This window comes from Micromys minutus, assembly GCF_963924665.1.
Source record: "Micromys minutus genome assembly, chromosome: 12".
NCBI classification, from domain to species: domain Eukaryota; kingdom Metazoa; phylum Chordata; class Mammalia; order Rodentia; family Muridae; genus Micromys; species Micromys minutus.
The window spans coordinates 52,198,874-52,215,958 of NC_137981.1; positions in this window are offsets into that span (position 1 = coordinate 52,198,874).

The window sequence follows — 17,085 nt, forward strand, 5'->3', positions numbered from 1 at the left end:
CCTCACCCTGACTACCTAGAAGTTAGTATTCTACTGGCAGCCTTCCAATGAAGATGTAGAACTCTCAGCTCTGCCTACACCATGCCTGCCTGGACGCTGCCATGCTCCCACCTTGATGATAATGGACTGAACCTCTGACCTGTAAGCCAGCCCCAATTAAATGCTGGCCTTATAAGAGTACACTTTCTAGACTTTTCCAAAGTTTCTAGAAATAAGAATGTTTTAACAGCTTCTTTAAAAGAACAAATTAATTGTGGCTGGAATAGACAGTTGGGGGAAAAAGTAGTTTAAAGAAAAAGAAAGCTAAATGGTGATCTTTCTGAGTCTGGTACAATCAGCAAACAATGTGATTTATCTTCTATTTTGTGTGCCACTGGGAATCCTAAAGGCTTTAAAATGGAAATGGAGTTTTTATATCATGGGGTTTAATTATAGATATTTTTTCTGACTGCAGACATAGTATGTCCTCATTATAGAGGGAAAATGAATGTACAGGAAATCACAGATCCTCTCTTAACATTCCTTATAACTTCCTTTCAATGCTGTTTCTGTGTTTTATAGATATTGTACAGACTGAATCACATTTTCAACACCTTCCCTTTGTAAATTTACCATAATATATAAATGTAAAACTATTTTTCATTTAAAAAATTTTCACTCCTCAAGGGACAATTTAATTGAGCCATAACCAGCTTTACCACAGAATGTCTACTACATTGTTCTCCATGTGGCCATGTTTGACATTTTTATTTGAAGGTTTATTTATTTGCATATGTGGGTGTTAAATCTGCATATATGCCTGCACACCAGAAAAAGGCATCAGATCCCATGGGATACAGTTACAGATGGTTGTGAGACTCCATGCGGATGAACTCAGGACCTCTGGAAGAGCAGCCAGTGATCCTCACCACTGAGCCATCTCTCCGGCCTCTGACATTGTAAAATTTAAGAAATTATGAATATGAAAAATTAATATCTTTGTATGTGTATATATAAAGAGTGTGGGTATCTGTGTTCATTCATGCCCAGGCACACATGTATGTGCAGCTGTATAGTATGTATAAGGGCAGGTGTGTGTGTGCAGTAGACACTCGTGTGTGCACATGGGTACTCCTCAGACTTGGAGTTTTACACTGTTACTGGGGACTGAAGTCATTATGTAGCAAGCACTTTGCCAACTGCTCTCTCTCCCCAGTCCCTTGAATATCTTAGTTTATATATTTCTATCACAATATACATTAGGCCTGTGTTATGAAAGAGCTGAACTAGAAGTAGTTCTAATGCAAAGTGGTCTAGAAAACTCCTGTCTCCTCTTCAGAGTCAGTGTCTGCTCTTAACAAATGAATTGCTTAAGAGAGGACCAGGGTACACACCCAGGGAAGGGTCACTGCAGAGAGAGAACCACACCTGAGTTGGGGCTTTGCAGCTAGTACCTGTGAGAAGCCAGGATCAGGCCAACAGTCCAGAGCTATGGCCTTTGGAGAAGGGGGAAGAGGGGGAGAGGGGGAAGAGGAGGGAAGGGGAGGGGAGGGAGAAGGGGTGAGGGGAAGATGAAAGGGGGAGGGGAGGGACAAGGGGAGGGGAGGGAGAAGGGGTGAAGGGGAAGGGAGGGAGGGGAAAGGGAAGGGGGAGGGAGGGGAAAAGAGGGGGGAGGGAGAGGGGGAGAGAGATTCAAAGGTAGGAGAAGACAAAAAGACCACACGGAAGTAGCTTCTGCATATATGTCACTCACTGGACATCCCAATTAAACATGGCACCTGCCAGGTAAGAACCCATGCTGTGCTCCCAGCCCAGCGTGGTGAAACACTATGACCAAAAGCACCTTGTGGAGGAAAGCTTTTGGGCTCACTTCCATATCACTTCCATATCACTGTTCATCACTGAAGGAAGTCAGGACAGGAACTCAAGCAGGGCAGAACCTGGAGGCAGAAGCTGGTGCAGAGGCCATGAAGGGGGGCTGCTTCCTGGTTTGCTCTTCATGGCTTGCTCAGCCTGCTTCCTTGTAGAACGAGGACCAGTAGTGCATTGTGGGCTGGACCCTCCCTGTCAATCACTGATTAGGAAAATGCCCTACAAGCTTGTATACAACCTGATCTAATGGAGGCATTTTTCTCAATGGAGGCTCTCTCCTCTCTGATTACTCTATCTTGGGTGAAACTAACATAAAACTAGTATATGCTTAGCATTAATGATGAATGCTTTAAGAGCTGACATCTGCATAAAGCAGATCATGTGTATTTGTGTTTGTGTGAGTGATAGAGATAAACATATGTTATGATGTAGAGATGTAGAGACATAGAAATATATTAAGGGGAGAAAAATATATTAATGCAGGGGTATTTTTCTATTATGTGCAAGGCCTTGTGTGAACATCTATAGCACCATAAATTTTAAATAGCTAATGGAGCGCTGCTAATTTCATTGCATTGAGGTGCCTCTCTCTACCTGGCTTTATTATGTAACAATGGCATCTATCCAGTAGGGGGAGCTCTCTACATACTTAAGTCTTAATTTCCTTGGTCCTAAGCAAAGCAGACAAACTAGCCTTCTATGAAATAAGTAAGTGGTACTTAACTAAGTGGTACAGTTAAGTCCCCCAGCCTCATATTCCTGGCTGCTGCATCCTCTGGGCTGGTGCTGTGGGCTAACTTCATCAGTAGCTCCTTTGACTGCAGCCAGACATTCTCAATGTGACCTGAGCTCTGGAACCAGCTGCAAGCCCGACAGGGCTCTCTGAAGCATCCTTTCTGCAGGAAAGCAAGCTGGGGAGAGGTGGGGGGGGGGAGAGAAAACTGCACATTAACAAGCGTTTGTTTTGTTCACCCTTTCTCTTCAGTGTCTAGATCCTGTGCTTGGCGAAAACAACACGTTCAATAAATACTGTGTGGACCGTCTCCCCAGATAAGCCTCTGGGAGGCCTTGTGAATGGAGTAACAAAATAAACAGTAATCTAACTTCACTTTTTTAAAAGTGTGTGTGTATGTGTGTGTGTGCACATATGTGCATGCTTGCATGCATGTGTGTGAGTACATGTATGTGTATATGCTTGCATATGTGTTTAAGTGCATTGTGTGTGTTTGTGTGTGCATGTATGTGTACATGCTTGTGTGCGTGTTTAAGTGCATGTGTGCTTGTGTGTGTGTTTGTGTGTGCATGTATGTGTACATGCTTGTGTGTGTGTATTTAAGTGCATTGTGCTTGTGTGTGTGTGTGTGTGTGTGCTGGTGTGAACATGCCACGGTGTAATTATGGAGTCAGGGAGAGCCTCATCTTTACCTGTTGGGCATTGGGTTTCCTTGTTATTTCCTTCACTGAGTGCACTAGGCTTGCTGGCTCATTTCCAGGGCCTCTCCTCCTTCTGCTTCCCATTTCCTTGTGTGAGCCTTGGGGTTAAAAATGCTCGCCCTGAGTTCTGAGGATTCGAACTCACATCCTCACGCTTGTGTAGCAAGCACTTTTACCTCTCTTTACACTCTGTAATCAAACCACAGAGTTGCTCTGGTTCATCCCACCCCGGGTAACATCAGCTTCCTTCTCTGTGCCTTCACCTCCCTACCTCTTGGGGTGGATTTCCTGACCTTCTTCCGAAATGGGACGGGATTACCAAAGTCAGCATGCTGATTAGCCAGAGGGTCTAACCTGTACTCAGGAGGACAAGCCATGTGCAGCTCCCCCCCCCCTCCACCCCCAGCTTACGAAATGTTGAATAGGACAGATTTACAGCCGAGCTCACAGGCTGGCTTCGCCTGAAACAAGTCAATTAGACTTAATTGTGAGACATGCAATTAACCTAGAAACTAATGAAGCCGGCTCTGGGAACGCTCACATTTATCACTCGGCTGTTTATTTCTACATTGTGGCTGCTCGTGGATAACTGCTTCGGCCCTGGCTTTCCTTTGTGATAGGTTCATAAAGTCATATAGACTATGGAAATTAATGAGGCAGCAGGCTACAGCCTGAAATATGAAATATCAAGAGGAAGCTGAGTATCAGCTGCAAGAGACCAGGGTGCTGTTGCTGCCCGGGGCTGCTCATTCCTTCCACACTCGAGACAGTCCCAGAGGAAGCCACGGATCATCATTACCTATCCCCCAAAAACCCCAACTCGTTCTCCACCTGCGAGACAAGAAGCGACAATAAGGAACTGAGTTGGCAAAGTGCTCACCTCACAAACGTGAGAACCCGAGTTGATCCCCATAACTCTCCATTTAAAAAATGCCGGGTGTTGTGGTCTGTGGACGTTGGCATCCCAGGGACAGGAAAATAGAGACAAGCAAGTCTCTGGAGCTCTGGAGAGGGAGGAGGAGGGGGAGAGGGAGAGGGAGAGCTGAGATAATGTATACTGAATGTTTGAATCTCTTCCCTACTCCACAAAAGCATGTTGGAATTCTAACCCCTAATATGGCATTGTGGTGTGAGACATGACACAGCAGTGTCCCAGAAGGTCAAGACACATTTGTATCCTTTTAAAAGAGCCCCCGGAGAGCGCCCTCTCTCTTTCTGCTAGGTGAGGATCCTGCAAGAGCCTTGGCCAGACACTTGATCTCAGACTTCCTGACCTCCAGACTTTTGAAAAGCAAGTGTCTGTCCTTTGTGATTTCCCTGGCTTGTAGCCCCTGCTCTTTAGCTGCCTGAATTAACCAAAAGAGCCGCAGCGGTGCAGAATGGGTGAAGGGAACGGATGATTCTGCCGTGTTAGCCTATGCTCTTTTCTGTAGATTGGAGACTCTGACTCGGTTTTATTTTATTTTCTAATTATAGAAATATATTTAGGTAGAGCCAACTAACTTTCTGATGACATAATTAAGTCAAAGAGTAAACCTATTTGGAAAACAGAATGAATGTTGTTCTTGAAATCTTATTAAATCTGGCATTTAAATTGAGATATAATACAGACATATAAATAAGAACTAACTCAATCCCAAGTCATAATCTGCAATTAATTTTTTTTTTTAAATCTGTAAGCGTGGAAGAGACTGGGGAGGTGAACATGTCAGGTGAACAAGTCTATTTGACTTGAAGTCACATGAGTAAAGTCATCATGAAACCGTTCTGCCCATAGGCTTACCTCCCACCCCACTCCAACTGAAGAGAAGCCTCAGAGGCTAACAGTTGTCTCAACCAGTCCCCCACTGCCCCTTAAACAGTTGCTCTTCACTTAGGCTGCACTTTAGAATTTTCTGGCAAACATCAAAAAGGAAAAAAATAAAAACACAAACAAACAAAAGAAAAATTCTGTCAACCGCCCCAACACCAACTCTGCCCACAGTGGCCAGGGTGAATCGTTTTACCCTGGCTTGTGTCCTTGGTTGCTGTTGTCTTGTTTGACTTAGGCCGTGTGACTTCTCAGTTTCTGCAGGAAAATACTCAGCTATTTCCTCTGACCTTTAGGCCAGCAGCAGGAGGTGGGGGTTGGGGGACTTGGCTCATAGCTCAGGTTCAAACTTGCAGAAGTGAAGTGACTTTAGGTGACTTTAGAAGGCCAAGACTTTGCTGTGTCCCACTTCCCTCGTCGGTGACTCTGCAGGTTTGGATCGAATGATGTCTATTAAAACTCCTTCCAGCCCTTTATTCTCATTTTCTGCCGAATAAGTTTGGCCTTTTATTAACTCAGATGTGTCTTTGTTTAATGAGCTTGATGGAGAAGAATATGAAATCGATGCCCAAGCATGTTCAAGCCTCATAGTCAGCTCCCAGCACTGCCTGGCAAAGGTCAGATTTTCTTCCGTCAGTGTGATAAAACACCATGACCAAGACAACTTAAAGAAGAAAGAGTTTATTCAGATTTATGGTAAGAGTCTGCTACAACTGGAAGAAATGCCAGATAGGGCAAAAATGAAAGCCCTTGTCTCAAATCACAAGCAAGAAGCATGGATGCGGGGAGTCCTAGGAATGGTGCAATGCCTTAAAAACTCAAGAGTCTATTCCCAGTGACATATGTCCTCCAGCATAGCCACAGCTCCAAAACCTCAAAGAGCATCACCCACTGAAGACCACATGTTCAAATACATGAGACCATGGAGGGCATTCTTCCTCAAACCACCACAAAAACTGAGGAAACCGGGTCTTTTAACCTCACTCCACTCCCCGGGAGTTAACACAAGCGTGAGTTGATCCCCAGACTGTAGTCCGTGTGTACAGACGCACCTGCTTGCCGCTGTGGTCCTCTGCCACCGTCACTGAGCGTTATGCATCCCGACCTGCAAGCTTCGACTTAGAGACCGTGGAAAAAGTGGTGTGGGACCAAAAGAACCCCACCCCTGGAATCAGAGGAATTCTGTTCCTAAACAGATGGTTTTCTAGGTGAACTTGCTTTTCCCAAATCAATTAACTGCTCCTTTGTCTAGTGTAGAAACTGAGACCAGATGTTCTTTATTCACACACACACACACACACACACACACAATCAGTGCCAAGAATCTATAAAGTAGCCGACAGTTAAGATCAGACTAAAAGTTAAGATCAAGCTAATCATGACTTTTTTGTGTACCAACACTTTTGTCTGACAGCATTCCCGGAGGAACAAACAGCAGCCATACAGTATGACACTCATGTCAAGGTGGCTGGGGAGATGGCAATAACATTGACAGAGCAAAGAGGATCGATGGGACCGAGGAGGGGCTCGTTCTAGGTAGCTGAGTATAAATAATGATCCACAGAGCATCCTAGGGCTAAGCAATTGATGGAAATTCAAAACTGCTTTTGTAAATTAACGTTTTTAGCTTGCCATTTAAAGCTAATAGAAGGTTTGGGGCTCGGAGAAAAAGTCAGAGATTGCACGTCAAAGTGCATTGCTTATGGTCTGCTTTGGCTGTTTGTTGGTGTGTATTTTACCTTTATTAGCATGTTTATTTCTCACTCAACTCTCTAAACCCTAGGTCACCTTGCAAAGGAGAGGCAGATACAAAATCTCCACAGCCGCTTGGGTTTCGTAAAGATCAGGCTGTTATTAAGGCCTCTGTGTTCTGAGGGCTCCCCAGAGTTCTCCCAGCTCAGGGATCCTAATATCAATGTTGTAATCCTAGAGGACAAGATGCAGCCTCTGAAAGGCTGTACAGCAGACGTTCAGAACAACGTCAACATGTGGGCTTGTGGCTGAATTATAGGCACCCATGGCCCTAGCTGGTGGCCCAGCACCAACACCAGAGCAATGGAAAGAAAAAATACACGGCCTTGTCGGGGAAAAATATGAATACTCACCCCCAAATGGTCAATATGGTAGCCTTGTAAAACTCCTGCATCTGCCTTTCCAACTCTCCCTCATATGCACATGCATGCATCCACACACGTGTGCACACATGCACACACACACATGCACACGAGCACACGCACACCACACACACACACACACACACGCACACGCACACACACACACACACACACACACACACACACGTATCAGAGGCCCTCCAGTTACTTCATTTAGTCCAGATAAGAGGACTTAAAGGGATAAAGGAAGATGCCGGAAAAACAAAAGCTATCTTCTCTTTCTTTCATAAAACTTCAGAATCCTGACAAAAGTGGGGCTAGCATCTCAAGCAGACAGATGTGTGTCACAAAGAACATGTGCTTTTCTTCCAGCCCCCTTGATTTAAAAATGACGACACACTTCTTGGGACCTCAACCTTCTAACTCAAAATAAGAAGCACAGCAGCCACCTCATGTTCCCCCTTGTAAGTGTGACAGCTGATAGTTCTCGTTCACTGACGGGCTCTAGAGCCACCTAAGCCGACAAGCCTCTAGCCTGGCCTGTGAGGGAATATCTAAATTAGGTTAGGGAGGTTGTGTAAGACGTGACAACCCATCTTAACTGCTGGGTAAATGAAAGGAGAACCAGAGCTGAGCCACAACGTTCTTCCTTCTCAGCTTCCTGTCTGGAGCTGCAATGTGACTGGCCACTCCAAGCTCCTGCTGATTTGGTTGATCCGCCATGATGACCTTGTGCCCTTTAAACTGTGACCCCAAATCAGCCCCTTATGCCTTATCTTGCCCTTCTCGGGGCATTTTATCACAATAAGAAAGGTCACTAAGGCAGTAAGACTGCACTGAATGTAGAGACAATGTCCTATATGCCTTTGACCATCCTAATGGTTGCTCCCAGCCACGGAAATTGCCACCAAGGCCTGAGTCTGCTTCTGGTACTGTTTCTCCAGACTTGGCCTTGCTTCTGATTTTCCAGTGAGGACTACTGAGTCTGCCAGAATTGAGAGAGAGAAAAGGTGTGAGAACTGCTTTGAGTAATAAGAAGACTCCATAATTAATTCATTTTACAGTATGACATCCTCAGAAACTTGTCCGACGGCATTCATGTCCTTGTTAGACACGTGCTGAACTCTACAGCCTGAGGCCTATAGGAAAACCTTTAGCTCCTAACCCAAAATTATAACAACTGTGGGATCTTAGTGAATTATAACCAATTAGCTATTGAATGAATAAAGTTTACCAAATGAGAAATTCGTGAGGCTGGCACAGAGCCTGTGAACACTTGTACAAGACTGTATTCACCAACATCTGTCATGGAGGAGGTACGACCTGAAAGGACCCGCCCTCCATGATGGCCTTTAGTTACGTGTTGCTGGGTAATAGAGGGAAGGGAGTGTCCTGGATCTTCTTAGCCACTGGTACAGCGTTCACGTTGCTGTAAACTCATTTTACAGGTCACAAGAAGAAGAAGAGGAGGAAGGGAAGAGAGGAAGAAACGGAGAAGGAAAAGGGGGAGGAAGTGGATGAGAAAAAGGAAGAGAGGAAGGTGAAAAGGGAGGAGGAAAAGGAGAAGAAAGAGAAGAGAGGAGGAGGGAGAGGAGGAGGGGGAGGGGAGGAGGAGGGGGAGAAAAAGGGGGAGGAGGAGGGGGAGGAGGAGGGGGAGGAGGAGGGGGAGGAGAAGAAGAACGAGGGGGGAGGAAGGGAGTAAAAGGGGAGAGACATGAGAGTGGAGAGAGACTAACCAGAGGGAGAGGACCAGAAAGAGTGCACAGGGTAACGTGGTGAATGTGACTAAAATACACTATATAGATGTGTGAAAATACAATAAAACTCATTATGATGTTAAGCTAATATATGCTAAGGAAAAATGTTTTTAATTTTCATTTTATGAGTTTTGCTTGCATGTGTATCTGTGTGCCACATGCATGCCCAGTGCCTGCAGAGGCCAGAAGAAGGCATCAGATCCCTAGAAATGGAGTTACTATGTGGGTTATTCATATGGTTGTGAGTCACCATCTGGTGCTAGGAACCAAACTCTGGTTCTGTGGGGGGAGGACAGAGTGCGGTGAGGGGAGAAGCTAGTACTTTCAACTGCTGAGCCATCTCTCCAGCTCTAATAAAACATTTTTAAAAATTTAAAAATAGGAGAATACACAGATGAAATTGACAATGGTAATTTGAAAAGAAAATGCTTTGACTAATAGTACAATACAAATTACCAATCACCAAAGTCTAGAGATACGGTTTTCTGTTATTTCGAGGATGTAAGTGGCCTGAGGCACTAGAAAAAGATAAGGAATTTTTTTTAAACTGTGAGAATGACAGCTTGTTCTAAAATATGGTAATTTCTAGATGCAGAGGCCTGAGAAGAAACTGTCTGGTCAGGGGACTATTATGGTATGGTAGATAGAAAACAATGAAAGAAAGAACAGTTCGGAAGTATTCCTGAATATTCCATTAGGTTTCAGAGATAAAGACATTTGCATCTCGATGACACGTTCTCTAAGTTGACTTGGTATATGTACAGCACACACGTTGGACCAGTGGCTACACTGCTACGATCCAGAGCAAGCCTCCGCCCCAGCCCCCAGCAATATTTAACTAAAGACCATCATAAAAAGTGGGTCCTGGGCTGGAGAGATGGCTCAGTGGTTAGAGCACTGACTGCTCTTCCAGAGGTCCTGAGTTCAATTCCCAGCAACCACATGGTGCCTCACAACCATCTGTAGTGGGATCTGATGCCCTCTTCTGTTGTGTCTGAAGACAGCTACATCATACTCACATATATAAAATAAATTAAAAAAAAAAAAAAAGAATGGGTCCTTTCAGGTCCTACCTCTTCCATGACAGAATTTAGAATCTCCCCCAGGACACCTGCATTTGAGAAGCCTCTTGTCCTCCATTTCATGTGTTTTATTTTAAAACAAATACAGACTCTCTTCTTTAAGTGTGTGTGTGTGTGTGTGTGTGTGTGTGTGTGTGTGTGTGTGTATGTGTGTGTGTGTGTGTGTGTGTACACCCATGCCATGGTAGGCAGGGAGATTTTAGAACACAATTTCCAGGGTTGATTCTCTCCTTCTGCCTTCTCAGGCTGCATCTGTGTGCACTAGCTGGTGTGGGAGCTTCCAGGCAATTGTCTTGTCTTCAGCTTCCATCGCACCAATGCAGTTGTGGGGTTACAGCTGTGAGCCACCACATCTGGCTTGCTGTGGTTTCCAGAGAGTGAACTCAGGTGGTCAGGCTTGAGGGAAGAGGAGGAGAGTGCTTTTGTTTGTTTTTAGGACAAAGGAGCCTTCCTCCTCCTCCTCCTCCTCCTCCTCCTCCTCCTCCTCCTCCTCCTCCTCTTCCTCCTCCCCTTCCTCTTTCTCCTCCTCCTCTTCTTCTCCTCCTTCTTTGTTCCTACATTCAGTTAATTTCTCAAAAGCCTTACCCTTCTCCAGATGTTGTCATTTTCTTCTACTTGTAAAAACAGCACCAAACAAGAGCCAGGACCTAGGATCAGCTTCCAGTCCTTGCTCCCTATTGCCTGAGAGCTAATTCCTCTCCCAAGGTAAAGTTTAAATACCCTCATAAATACAGCTCGAAAAGCCGACATCCCTGACAAGCAAATCTGAGTGCTTTGGAAGTATAAAATGTGATGTAAATGCTTAATTAAAAAAAAATGGTATGTGACACCTGCTATTTTTATCAGCTGTCTAACAAGAGCCCACACATATGTTTCTAAAATAACTGGGCTGCCAAGAAAAAATAACCCAAGATCTGTATGCTGCCCTCTGTCTTCCTGGGCCATGTGTAATTTGACCCCATTATAACTGCCCCTGCCATCTGGACTGGAAAACACCAGTTTGCAAGGCAGATGTTCCTTCTTAGCCTCTAAAACCAGAGGTTCGGGCTCTGCACGGGTGTCCCCAACAATAATTAGCAGTCTCGAAGGACGTTTTCCTGCCCCTCCTTCTATGCCAATCAGAACAGAGCAGATTCGATGTAGGATTTTAGCTGAACTTCAGCAGCAAAAAACTCCAAAGGTCAGTCAATAGAATCCATAAATGTGTGTGTCACGCCCAGCATGCAGTTTACTTGGCACCTCCACATAAGGATTTTCCTTAGGGAAGCAGAAAGCCGAAAATCAAATTTTTTTCTTCATATTGATTGGAAAAGACCACTTGTGAAATAGATTCTCACACCTTCCTCTTCACCTCAGCATGTACTGTCTAATCACAAGTAACCACGGGCTTTGTGAGGAGAGTCCTGAGCCCTCTGGTCTCCCTAGCTTTCCTTCCAGGTAACACAGATTTGGTGATGATGAAGGTGGACACAGGGGAGAGAAGCCAAGAGCCCCGTGGCTACCATGACCCTTAGCACATACATACTCTTGAGAAGCCACATTCCTGACTCCTCCAACCTTGCTCTTTGCTGCTTTTTGGCCTACACTCTGGGACACAAGGATGAAAAGTTCTCAAACAAGTGTCCTGAGAGGAAATCAAGAGGCCAAAAGCTATACTTGAGAAAACTGTCCATAACAAGGGCCCTGTCCCTTTCTCTTCCCTCGAATCTCAGATCCCTATCTCTGAGACTTTCCCTGGTTCCATTTACTTCAGTCTGCCTAGTTACAAAGCAGTTGCTTTATTCATAAGACAGTCCTACAGAGACGGAAGTGAAACAGTTCCATCCTCGCTCTGATTCAGAGAGCTAAGAGAAAAGTTAAAAAGTAGCAAGAAGACCCTGCCTTTCAGGGTCCCAGAGCCCTCCTGCAGGGACAAGATACACCCAATGGATACTGTGAAAGAGGAGTCTCCCTGAACAGCATGCTGCCAAGGGCGATGCTACGGGAGCCTGAAGAAGAGGAGGAGAGAGCGAATGTCTTCTTCAGGAGGGAGAAATGGAGGTAAAGCCCAGAAGACAGATTTTAACTGGAGAGTGGATAATAGACAAAGCAGTCCAAGCAGTCCAGTCTTAGAATTCAGTTCATCCTGTCCCATTGCTTGGTCAATTTCTTCACAAATGATCAACTGATTTTTTTTTTTTTTAAATTCTGATTCTGATGTATCTAATTTCTCTCCCTCCCTCCCCCACCCCCCCTTCCTGCCACAGAGTTACAAGCCCTGGCCAAGATGATGATATATTTCCAAGATCAGCTTTGTCATTATGAATCCTCCTACCCGGCTAGATTAACATCTTTACTTTGTCTTTCTTGAGTCACTATTAAGAGAGTGAGGCAGGCTGTGCACCCTGCTAGCTCACTGAGGACATTCCGATGGTTAGTGGTTCTCTGTGAGGGTATATTGAAGGTCACACCTTCCAAAAATGGAGACTTATTTGTCCACCAAAATCTACTCTCCTCCTACAGTAATAGACTTTTGGTTAAGCCCATCGTGAACGGCCAGAGACTATACCTACCAGCATCCCTGGACTGATCTCTGTGACTTTGTTCCTGCCCATGGCAGATAAGCACAAACTATGTGTGTCTTGCCAGAGGATGACCCTGAAAAACATATTGTGTGTTTCTTCCTCTTCCTGGAATTGCAAAACGGATTTGGCTGAAACCCAGTTCTAAGTCTCTACAGGTAAGGTCTTGGGGTACAGCAAAGAAGCAAACTGAAGGAATCCAGAACCCCAAAAGAGCAACACAAAGTAAAAGCATCCAGTGAAAGCTCAGGATCAGCACAGGGAGGACCCATCCTATTCTCCTAGCAGGCCACTGTGCCAGTCTATCATGGGTGTAGCAGAGTATCTCGTCACCTGGGCCTAGCTTTCTCACTTCATGAGTAACGCTCATGCTCACGATGAAGACGTCATCTCATTTAGATAGATCAGATATTCTTGCCATGAGCAAACTAAAGCCAAGGTCAGCCCAAGGTCACTAGACATGCTAATGTTTTCTTGATCACTGATTCCCAAAGCCACAGTCTTTACATTCAATAATTTCATCATTTCTTATTCCTGCTGTTGTGAACACACACACACACACACACACACGCACACACACACACACACACACACACACATACACACGAAACCTTTCCCCTTTGGGTGTTGATACGAGTTTGACAGGGTTGGATTTTACATTTCAAATATAGATCCCAGATGTTAAATTAAGCTGTGCACCGTGGCCTGGCTTCATAATTATTGCTATTACACATTTGCTGCTACTGTCAGATTGCAAGACACACCGGAAGACATAACTGCAAAACAGAGTTCTGGAATCCAAGGTAGACATGTTTGGCACTTGAGGATAATTTACACCCATAATGTAATTTAAAACGAGGTGATTTGCATTCAGATTTGCACGTTGCAGTATTTTCTCTGATTATAAATTTTTTAAATGTTCTCGAGAGCACAGGAAGTTTCTGAGCATTGTGACAATTATTGTTTCAGATAAATGGTGTCGGGAAGGAGGCCTCCTAGTCTTTTCTGAAGGCTTTGCAGTCAACCAAGAAAACAGCAAGCCGTCTGTCAAATATTCTAATGACAAGCATGTTCAGTGCGTAACTGTTTACACCCCCACATCATTTTTGCAGAAATATATTTATAATTTCCCTCTGCTTCTCACCTATTGATAGGGAAGCCTATAAATGAAAGATTCCAAGAGTCATAAGTCTAACCACTTAAATGGATAATAAACCAAATGCTATACTAACAAGAAAATTAGGGCTTTGAGTTATGATAAAGGGATTTGCAGATTATAGGAAACATGTGTGTGGTGGGGAATCTCTAGAACTGAGAAGGAGCCATTCCCAACACCTAAAAGATCCTCAGTGAGGAGGATTTCAGCATCATTTCTCACTGCTGTCTTAAAAATGAACAGTAAAGCATTTCACCTGGTTATTAGGAATATGAAGTATGTTGTTTGAAATACGTTCCCAGCATACCACAAGAGCTCAGTAAATACTGGTGACATTGTTAAGCCTAAATAAAGGAAAATGGACAATTCTGCTTGTTACCACCACTTAGCACAACTTCAAGACATCTCAGAGGATACTTAGATTGGACCAGACAAGGAAACGATTGAATAGTTATGTCCAGGTTCACAAGGATGAAGAACAAGACGTCAGTGCAGTTCAGATTTGAACTCAGGCAGCCAAATTTCTTTAGATTTCGAAGATAAAGATTTCCTCTCTCGTCCTACAAAGAGACTTCATCTCCCAAATCTATTTTGGTAGGATTTTGGCTTTGTGCCCTGCCAGATACAGCACTGGTAGCCATACCATGTCACGCCTGAGATCAGAGGGAGATGGAGTTTCACCGGGTTGCACGCACTGCTCACCATAAGTCAATCTGTGTGCTTCCAGATCCAAGAGCAAAGAGGATGTGCCTGGAATATGGAAAAGGAGCAGAAATGGAAATCAGAAACCATAGGTCTGCCCTACACAACCACTGCAAGGGTTGCCTATGACACGGCCGCCTTCTCTCCCATGTCACATACGGGGAAGGGGTCCGATAAATACATCCACATAGTCATATGGGAAAATGTTGTCACTAGAGGAGCTGCTGAAACCGAGCATTCGGCAGCGCTGACTGCGTTGTCTGTAACTCTCACTGCCCGTCCTGTGAGCTGAAACACATCCGTCTGTGCCCCCTTTACTCCGGCAAAATTCTTCCATGAAAGAACCAGGCGTGTTTCTTTAGGTTTGCATGACACGTACCCGTGTGTTCTGCCAGCCAGGGTGGAGCGATGACTGGCCGTGTGACTCTAGGACTTACTGAGTATGGTCTAATCCACCAGGTTCTTTACAGGGTCATGCTATGAAATCAGACCCCTTGTCGTTGTTGATTTACAGATGAAGACAAAGAAGGTTTGAGTGGTTAACTTACAAAAGCTACAGGAATACAGCATTAAGAAGTCCATTGCCCATCTAGGAATATAAACTCAATTTAAATCGAATGTAACGAAGTTCCCTCTGTGTAGCAGAAGCATATTGTGCTACAGAGTGAAAGTTGCCCAACTTTAAATTCGTCTTTTTAAGGTTTGCTTTTGTTTTTGTAATTATGCATATGCATGTATGTTTGTGTTGCAGTGTACAGATGCTTGCAGTTGCCTGAAGGGGCCACAAGAAGGCGCCACATGACCCAAAGCTGTAATCTGCCCAGTTTGGACGTGGGAATTCAGGTCTTCTGCAAGAGTAGTACATGCTCCTTTTTTTTTTCCTAAAGATTTATTTATTTTATGTATATGAGTACACTATAGCCGTCTTCAGACACACCAGAAAAAGGCATCAGATTCTATTACAGATGGTTGTGAGCCACCATGTGGTTGCTGGGAATTGAACTCAGGACCTCTGGAAGAGCAGTCAGTGCTCTTAACCACTGAGCCATCATCTCTCCAGCCTAGTACATGCTCTTAACTGCTGTGTGATCTCTCCAGCCTCTACCTCCATATCCTTACATTTGTTTTCCCCCCTGATTTTTGTACTCTAGATCATACTTTCTTGATACAGATGTTCTCTGTCTTCTACCTCACCCTTGTGAACATCTACTTCCCAGACCAAAGGTGGTCTCTTGCTGATATGATTAAGAAAACATCCAGGCATAATGACACACATCTTTAATCCTAGCACTTGGGAGGCAGAGGCAGGTAAGTCTCTGAGTTCCAGGACAGCTGGGGATACATGGTGAGATGCTGTCTTGGAGAAGAAAAAAAGAAGAGGTATTGGGAACTGAATTGAGTTCTCTCAAGGTTCTCATGTTGAAGCCCTAGTCACACAGCACCTCAGAGTAAACAATATCAGAAGAAGAGACTTTAAAAGAGAGCAATACATTAAAATAATATCAATAGATTAGTATTCTCATTGGTAACCTCATCGGATCAGAAAATGGTAGCACAGACCCACAGAAAGTGATAGCGGTGGGGAGACAGGGAGAAAGAGACATCTAACCTGCCAAGGAGACCTCTGAAGACATTGACCGTGCTGATACCTGTCCCAACGCAGTGAGCCCCACAAACTTCGAGAAGATAAAGAAAAAGAAAGTAAAATAAGATTAGATACATTTCTGTTGTTTGCACTGGGCACGTGCTATTTCAGAGCATCTCTAGAAGGCCAGTCAAGGAGCCCGAGATGGGACGCTTGTCCGAGGTAATACGGAAGGTCCACACAGCTCCCATGAGAGGAGCTCTCGGCAGCAGGGCAGAGGTTAGTAAGGAAAGAATCTATAAGATAGAAGGATTCCAGAGCACACATAAAGGGGTAATGGATTCAATCTAGAATCTCCGTAAGGGGTGCAGAGCTACCAACACCCTGACTCTGACTCAAGGGCAGTGAATGAGTTCCAGCGTTCCAGACCCAGAGCCCCAAGACTGTGTGTTCTTTTAAGACTGAGAGTCTGTGGCAATTTGTTACAGCAGGCGTGCAAGCATCACACTGCCGTTTCACACTGCCGTTTCACTGTTTACTGCATTTGTATTTCTTCTCCAGCCCCAGGATCTCCTTGGCCACTTCCCAAAGATGCACATTTAATCTTATCTGGGTTATTGGAATCGCTTCCAAACTGATTACTTTCAGTCCCTTCTGTCCTCCTCTGCCAAAGTGATTTTTCTAATACGGCACAATCAGGTCAGTCTTCTAATCAATTAAATGCTTTGTCTGGCCCTGGTCAGTTGTAAGTACAATAGTTTCATGACAAACGAGCCCTCCGTGGCTGCTCCGCAGCCCCCTGCAGCATTCGGTAAATGTCAACCTAGACTTTCTGCCTTTGCTCTCTTGTCTCTTCTCACCACCTAAAACTTCAAGCTTCTGCCCCATGCTAAGCCCTCAGGACTCAAGCACATCCTGCTTGACGGTGTTGCTCTTTCTGCCTACGTCACGTCTCACAAGTCATTGCAGGTCCCCCCTCCCCAAAGTAATCTCATCCTTGTCACCAGCTGTTTCAATTTCCCACCCTGTTTTT